At 34.4% G+C, this 8,136-nt stretch overlaps 1 long non-coding RNA gene across 2 annotated transcripts in view; it reads left to right on the top strand.

Moving 5' to 3' along the window:
• The first annotated feature begins 1,241 nt into the window (after positions 1 to 1,241).
• The window catches only part of LOC141495000 (uncharacterized), a 297,108-nt gene continuing 290,213 nt past the window's right edge, over positions 1,242 to 8,136 (top strand). For both annotated transcript variants that reach the window (XR_012470620.1, XR_012470621.1), the window contains exon 1: positions 1,242 to 1,617. This is a non-coding gene — a long non-coding RNA (uncharacterized LOC141495000). The remainder of the gene's footprint in view (positions 1,618 to 8,136) is intronic.

Raw genomic sequence — 8,136 nt, 5'->3', positions numbered from 1 at the left:
CCTCCCCCCTTCTTCTTTTCCACCCTCCCACCCTTCCCCTTTCCCCTCCTCTTCCATATTTGTCATTTTATTCATGAGCACTATGAAAAGGTTAAAGGATCACTTTCTTCTACACATGGAATGACTCAATGACCAGCATCCTCATTCCTTGTCGCCATGTTCTATAAAATTAATTTTTACAAAGAGGTCTAATTTCAAAGCTATATAGAGAAAAACCCATACAAAATTTCTCTCAAAATTTTGGAAAAGTAGTTCCTAGTATATAATTTGATCTGGAGTATATGTGGTGGGGGGGGCAGGAGAATGGGAGTCACAGTTTGGCTTAGTTCCTTGATAATATTAGTCTCAGTAATTTTAATTTCAAAACTGCCAGTATAGACCTTTTTTGGTTCGAAGCCCCAAATATTGTTCTGTAGATTGTCACTACTGACAGCAGACCACAAGAGTCATTTATTTTATTGCATTTCCTCCTTCTTCCTCTTGTTGCAATGATTTAATAAATTTGATTCTCACAACAACCTAATGTTATTGGTGCTATTATTCCCATTTTATAGATGAGGAGACTGAATTAGAGATTATGTGACTTTTCCGGTATTACACCACTGCTAAATGTCTAAACGTGGATGTGAACTCATGTCTTTTTGACTCTAAGTCTAGGTGCTCCCAGATTCAGAAGTACAGATAGTGGGACCAGTCCAGACCCATTCCCAAAGAGATGCAACATATGGATTCCTGGATTGTAAGATTTATATGACTGGTAATTTCAGACAACAAAGCAAGTTCCATTCACTCCTTGTACTTAGAATAAAGAGGAAAAAGGAAGACAAAAGGCTGAGGCTTCTTTATCAGGGACACAAAGTCTAAGAGTAAGGGCGGAGTGAACACATCCCTGAGGACCTTACCCCTTGCTACATGTTCTCTTTACCTGTGATTGGAAGGGATCATTTTTCCCTCACAATTAGATGTCACAGTCAATAGAAAGTCTGGGGTCAGGAGCACTTGAGTTCAAATCTAGACTCAGACACTTACTAACTGAGTGAGGCTGGACAAGTCACTTCACCTCAGCTTCCTCATCTATAAAATAAGTTAAAGAAGAAATTACAAACTACTTTAGTATAGTTGCTAAGGAAACCTCAAATGAGGTCACAAAGAGTTAGGGATGACTGAAAAAATGACTAAATAATGAATTTGGCAAAGACCCTGACCATTTCTAAGTTGTGCATTTTAAAGATACTGGAAGTTTTGACTATAGAATCAATGGAAAGAATCTTCTCCCAAACACATAGTAAACCAATAATTCTGCAGTTTCCTGAAAGCAATCCCCTAGCTTTTTTTTCATATCACATGGATGACAACACCTTAGATGGGCTAGAAATAAATCCATTCCTCATTTCTTTTCCTTCCTTCGTGTTACAGTGGAATAAAGAACTTGAGTAGTTATATTCAGATGATTCATAAAGCAATACATGTGGTTTCAGAGATAATTCAAGTTCAAGCCTTTCAATAGTCAAAGATGCTTTCAATGCTTTCAACATTATTTGCATGGAGAGGAAAACAATGGATGTAAGGATTGAGACATCTTGTTTCTTACTGGTGAAGGGATAAGAAGACATTAAGGTAAGAGAAGAGTAGTAGTCCTGTGACATTTCTTAATTGTGATGAGCTTTGGGAGAGGGTGTATTATTGTCTCTGAAAGTCTCTGATTTCAATCAGGTGTTACTAGCATCTGAAAGTTTTGCAAAATGATGAATTAAGGCAAAATGGGGGCATTACTGCTTTTTTAATGTAACCCTTGTTCCTCCCTTCCTCCCATATATTTGTAGAATACTAGATAGATACATAAATAGATATATGTGTGTATAAATCTTCATTTTTATGTACTTTTATATTATAGGTCTATAGGAATATATGATCATATACACAGAGGTATCAAATACTCTCTTGCAAGTAACATGTAACCATAACACTCCCAATTATGCCCCAAACAGAATAAAAAAGATATTAATATATTGAAATATTATTATAAAATGCAATGTATAATCATATATGATTTTCTAAGTTCCTTTGAGGCAGCAGAGATTCTCATGTATGATTCCATTTCTCTTTGAATTTGATGCCACTGTCTTAAAGCAATGATATCAAACTCTTCAAGCTATCAAAAAAGTTTGATACCTCTGCTTTATTGGGAAGAATTAGGAAATCTCTAACAAAATAAAGAAAACTACAATACAACATAGATAATATCAATTTGTGGTTTTCTAAGTCAATAGGCAGCCTTTGGATACGTTTCTTTTTTCAGATTGACACTCCTGGCATGGATTACATGAGGTAAAATGACTTTTCCCCAATCACATTGCTAGTATGTGTTAAAGACAACACTTGAACCAAGATCTTCTTAATGCTAGGGACAAATGTAAAGCCATTATGTCATAAATGCAAAGTATCTTATCAAACACAATGAATGTACTGATTAACATAATAAATGAATCATTTGTAAAGCATGGAATATTCAAACATATTAAAATTAAAGGCTAAAATTCTACTCTTGTTCATCATAAATTCTACTCTTACATTCTTTTGTTTTTGTTTTGGAAGACAACTGGGGTTAAGTAACTTGCCCAGAGTCACACACAGATTTGAACTCAAGACCACCAAACTCACTGCTCTATCCTCTGTGCCACCTTACTGTCTCTAACTCTGGGATTTAAAAGACTATGTCAGCAAAATCTATGTTGTAGATTTCCCATCCAGGTTGGGAAGGCCTTGTGATGGACCAAATAATAGACTGATTGATTATACAGGAAATAATGTAACTAAGCCAAGAGAAGCTTCTCACAGTGTTGGCTACATTTTCAATCATAATAACTTTCAATGACTTTCTTCAAGAGACTATTTACTAAAATAGGGGTGGGGATTGAAAGCTATATTGAAAAAAGGATTACTATCTTGAGTGAATCAGATCCTTGAAGTAATAAAATATTTTACCATTAAAATTTTCCTTGGATGAACTAGTGTTTATGTTTATTTAATAGCAAAATAATGTATTTATATAGTTTTACCCTGAAAAATCACGCAGAAAGCAATTTTATTTTTGTGATAGTTCTAAAAACTTTTCCATCAATTATTTGAAATCATCTCTCTCAAGCTCAAAATATGTTGTATATAATAATTACGTTTATGTGTCACATCCAGTCAGTAGAATATAAAATATTTGAGGGTAAGAATTATTCTACATTTGGTCTTTGGTATCTCCAACTTTTCAGTGTAATGAAAATAGTAGGTTTTATTAAATATTTATTGATTCATGTGAGTTCAATTCATAATGTATGATTAGGTAATCTTATTCCTAAAATAAAGCATTTGTCTGAATGACTGAAATGTCAATCATTGTTGAGTACTTCCACATGAGGAATCCAGCTATTGTCTTTTAGAGTAAACAATATTGGTATTTTAGAAGAGTTAAGATTTCATGTGCATGAATTTGTTCTGGACCAAGATATATTTCTACTCATCCACATCTTTGTAAATATGTTTATAATTTGTGGCAGCTAAAGAAAATAATCATAATGATAATAGCTTCAGGCCCAAAGTATGTCTAAGCTTTCTTGAAAGTTCCATTGACAGATGCATGTGTCCAACTTTCCACTTTGATAGGACCTACAAGAATCAAGGTCTTAGGGTCACTTCCATCCCATAACAAACCTTTGGACTAAGATATTAGCAGATGATCACAGGGGTTAATTTATCTTCTGACGCTCTCTTTGGTTTTATGAGTCCCTTGCCCAAACTACCATCCTGTGAAATATTCAGGGATTGCTAATTTCACTATTCATTTCCCTATTCACTATTCAATCAAATAATTAAATCAATGTTTCCCCTTAGTGTCACAGCATTGCTTACTGTTGGGAAGGGATTTCCTCAACCCCCATATTCTTTCTACCTCCTTTATACATCTTATCCTCTCCCTCCCATTTTGAAATGTAAGGTTCTTGAGGATAAGGACTGTCTAGTCTTCTTGGATTTGTGTCCACAATGCTATAAATTAGAACATACTAAATACTTATATACTCTAGCTATGGATAATAACAATAAAAATAATAAATAACAATAAAATACTTTATAACTAGAATTTATTTAGTACCTTCATCTGAAATACTGCATTTTGACAACTCATAAGATTCTGTATCATTAACAATTTTTCTAGGTTCTTGAGAAAAGTAATAACATGAATAAAGATAGATTTTAAAAGGACTAACGTGACGATAATAAAGGATAGATTGAGATAGTTCAAAATTAGATGAAAATGCTTAGTAACCCACAAGAGGCAACAAGCTAATAATAGCAATATTGGGAATGAAAATTTAGGCTCTCTTACCAGAACATGCAGGGTTTGGTTGCAAATTGGCTATGGAACATGAGAGACAGTGGAGTAGTAAATAATCATAAGAGACTGGAAACTTGAGAAGTGGAAGAAAAATTGTACCTTCACAGAAGCATGAAAAATTAGGAAGGATGAATGGTTTGTACAGAAATTGAATGAATTAATTTTTAACATATTAAACTTAAAGTTATGAGAAGATATTCAAGTGGAGATTTTAAAAAGAAAGATGTGATGGATGAAAAATCTGGCTAAAACTCTTGATTTAGAGCTATCTATATAAATGCAATCATTATAACTTTAGGAGTACATGAGTTTCTTAAGGGAATGGATGTGTGTGTGTGTGTGTGTGTGTGTTTGCATATGTATGTATTTATAAAGAAACCCAGGGATAGATAATGATGCTGGGGAGGAAATGGAGAGGAAATGGAGAGTTTCAGAATAGGTTTTAGTGATGGTATACCATGCTACAGAATGTTGTAATATGTACAATGCTGTAGAAGCATTGAGGAAGATTACTGACCTCTCAGAAGAGATTTGGTAGTGACCATTAAGAGGAGATAGATTTCAGATCATAAGAGATTAAGAAAGAAACAGGTCACAGTAGGTGTAAATTTAGAATTGTTTTAAGTCTTTGACAGTAAAAAGAATGAAAGGGGAACTGAAATCAATGAGATTCAAATATTTAATTAAAATGTTTAAGTAGGGGGATCATTAAATAAATCCAGAAATATATTTGTGAAATAACGAAAAGAAAAAAATAGAACCAGACAAACAATAAAGGAGAATAAGTGTATCAAAATTCATAATGGAAATTGAAAGATAATGATTAAAAAGGTATAACTTCTTAGGTGTTAAAATTAAATTAGCTAAAGGGGAAATGTTATAATTCAAATTTAATTAGTTGTATTGAAATTTAATAAGTTCATAATAAATCACTATTTTAAAAATTCCATATTTCTTGCCCTCCAAATATTTGAAGGGGATTGGGTAAAAGACGGATTGAACTTTTGCAAGAGATAAATCATAGTACAGTGTCCCAAACTTAAGACTTATAAACCCAGAGACCTGGGTGCAAATTCTGCTTCTAATTTTAGTGTCATCTTTGAAAGTAATTTATTGTATCTGAGACCATCTTCAGGAGTAGAGACTCTGATGACTTTACACAGTCCTGCCTTATTAAATCCAATTCACTTGTAAGTCAAAACATTCATTTGATATCATTGGTACAATTTGAAAATGAAGGAAAGAAAAATAGCAGCAGCAATAGCAACAATTTGTGACCTTAGGGTCATTTTCACCTGTGATATCAAACCCAAATAGAAATGGGTCCACTAAACCATAAGTAAGGATTTCTGTAGCTACATAAATGCTTAGAAATTACATATTAAATTAACTATAAACTATTATATTGGTTTTAATTATTTCCCAACTACATTTTAATATGGTTTGGTAACATATCCTGAATATTTGACCTGTCTAATTTATACTTTATGAACCTCAGTTTCTTTAGCTGTATAATATGGACAGAAGTACCTCTAAGAATTTGTTCTTTTAAGCTTCAGAAGAGATTAGATATGACTCACTTGAGTCATATTGGTATGAGGTAAATGATATCACACCTAGTTGCCCATTGCTCATCATCCATCATCACTCTTTTTGCCTCCAGAAAGCAGAACTAGAAAGAATAGGCAGATGTTTCATGGAGATACATTTAGGCTTCATAATGAGGGGATGGGGGGGGGTCCTAAAAGTTCAGCTATGCCAAAAAGAATGTGCTGTCTTGAGAAGGAAGTTCCCGCTCATTTTTGATCTTCAAATAAAGGATGCAGGACAAGTCATCAGATCTATTTCACAAAGAATTGCTGTTCTGGGATAGATGACCTCTTTGTTCCTTTCTATTTAAGTTTTTCCGAATTGTAGATAGAAGCAAAATTTGTTGTTTCCCTAATTTTGGTAAAAAAAAAAAATTAAATGTGGAAATGGTGATAAAATATACTAAAAAGCAAGGGGTTTGGGAATGATCAGAACAAATACCTAAGCATAACACTAACAGATAAATTGATCTTAGAAATCACTCAGAGTAAAAGGTAGATTAAGGATAGAAATGCAGAATAGATACATTAGAAGAAGCACACACAACATGTTATAAAGTGAGTGAAACCAGTGTGGCTTTACAATGAGAGCCAATCAGGAAGGCTGGGGATCATATTCCAATTCAGACAATACAAGCTATGTGATCTCTCCTTGTTTCCATTTCCTCATTTGTAAAATGGAAGGGTCAAATTCAGCGGTTCTAATGCCATCTTCTAATTTAAAAAATATAATCATATGAATGGGGAGAGGGAAGTTGTTATTCAATCATTTCAGTTTGTCGGATTTTTTTATGACCCCTGCTGGGGTTTTATTGGCAAAGATACTGGAATGATTTGCCGATTCCTACTCTAATGCATTTTACATAGAAGAAAATGAGACAAACAAGCTTAAGTGACTTGTCAAGGTCACATAGTTAGGAAATATCTGAAGTCATATTTGAACATAGAAAGATGAGTCTTCCTGACTGTGGGACTGGCACTCTCTCCACTGTGCCACTTGGATGCCCACGAAAGGAAAGTTACTGGGGTTTTAAGGAAAGATGAGAGAGTTTGCAAGGACCGCTGGGGGGTGTGGTGGGGGAGGAATGTGTTAAGTATCTGTTGTCCTCTTTATTAAAAAGGACCATGAAAAAAAAGGACCATAAAAAAAGAGAAGGTCCATGAAATCAGGGAGGTAATGCCAGGCCAGGCTTGGATTTAGGTAAGGAAGGACTATGCAAAGTCACCAGCCTCACTTTCTCCTCCGGAGTCATCTGAGTCCAGTGGCTAGACATGGATCAGGATAATTGGGGATACTGTGGATGCAGTGGGAAAAGTTGACCTTTTTTTACACTTAGGACTTTTAAGAAGTCTTAGTTTGACTGAGGCAAGGGTAACTGGATAGACTGTTCCAGTTCTGTGTGGTTCTGAGGCATTTTTCAGTAGTATTCTCAGGCTCTGAAGTGGGACTAGACAAGATAGGCTGATTGAAAAGACATTGAATTATCTTGAGGTACAAGAAATTCTGGGGTACTAAAGATGAGTCAAGCATCTACTGTCTTTGTGCTATGTCTTTGAACAGCAATGAAATCAATTACTCAAGTGGGGATATATTCAGGGAAACAGAAACACACTTCAATTTTATCTTTCAGTTCCTCATCTCCTCTGCCCTGTGTTAGGGTGAGATTATTCAGTTTGTACATATTTTATGAGGCTTGACAAAGAGTATCATGTGGGAAATAAGCTAAATGAGTCAGTAAATGTTAATGTGTCCATATCCTTCTAGATAACTAGGTGCCCTTGGGACAGTATCAATAAATGGCATTTATATTATATTATGAATGTGTTAATTATGTGTGGACCAAATAGTGAGTAAGCAAAGGTCAGGGACAAATGCAATTTCCCCTGAAATACACATCTAAGAGCTTCTAATACTTAGCTCATTACCATTTTTGAATATTCAATGCCAATTAAACTGGACCTCCCAATCCTTCCCCTCTTCCTTAAAAATTCCAATATAGATTCTAAAGTAGTTTAAATGTATTACAGTGGTGTTTTTCTTTTAATGCCTGCTGACTTTTTGGATATTTTATTTATCCCACTCCCTGGGAGATTAGCTCAAGAAGCTTTGTGATTTGCAAGAAATAAAAGACATTAACTCTTGTGCTATGTGTATTGTTAGGC

This window comes from Macrotis lagotis, chromosome 8, assembly GCF_037893015.1.
Source record: "Macrotis lagotis isolate mMagLag1 chromosome 8, bilby.v1.9.chrom.fasta, whole genome shotgun sequence".
NCBI classification, from domain to species: domain Eukaryota; kingdom Metazoa; phylum Chordata; class Mammalia; order Peramelemorphia; family Peramelidae; genus Macrotis; species Macrotis lagotis.
Note: the sequence above shows the minus strand (reverse complement) of the source record. Positions and strands in the feature narration are given on the sequence as shown.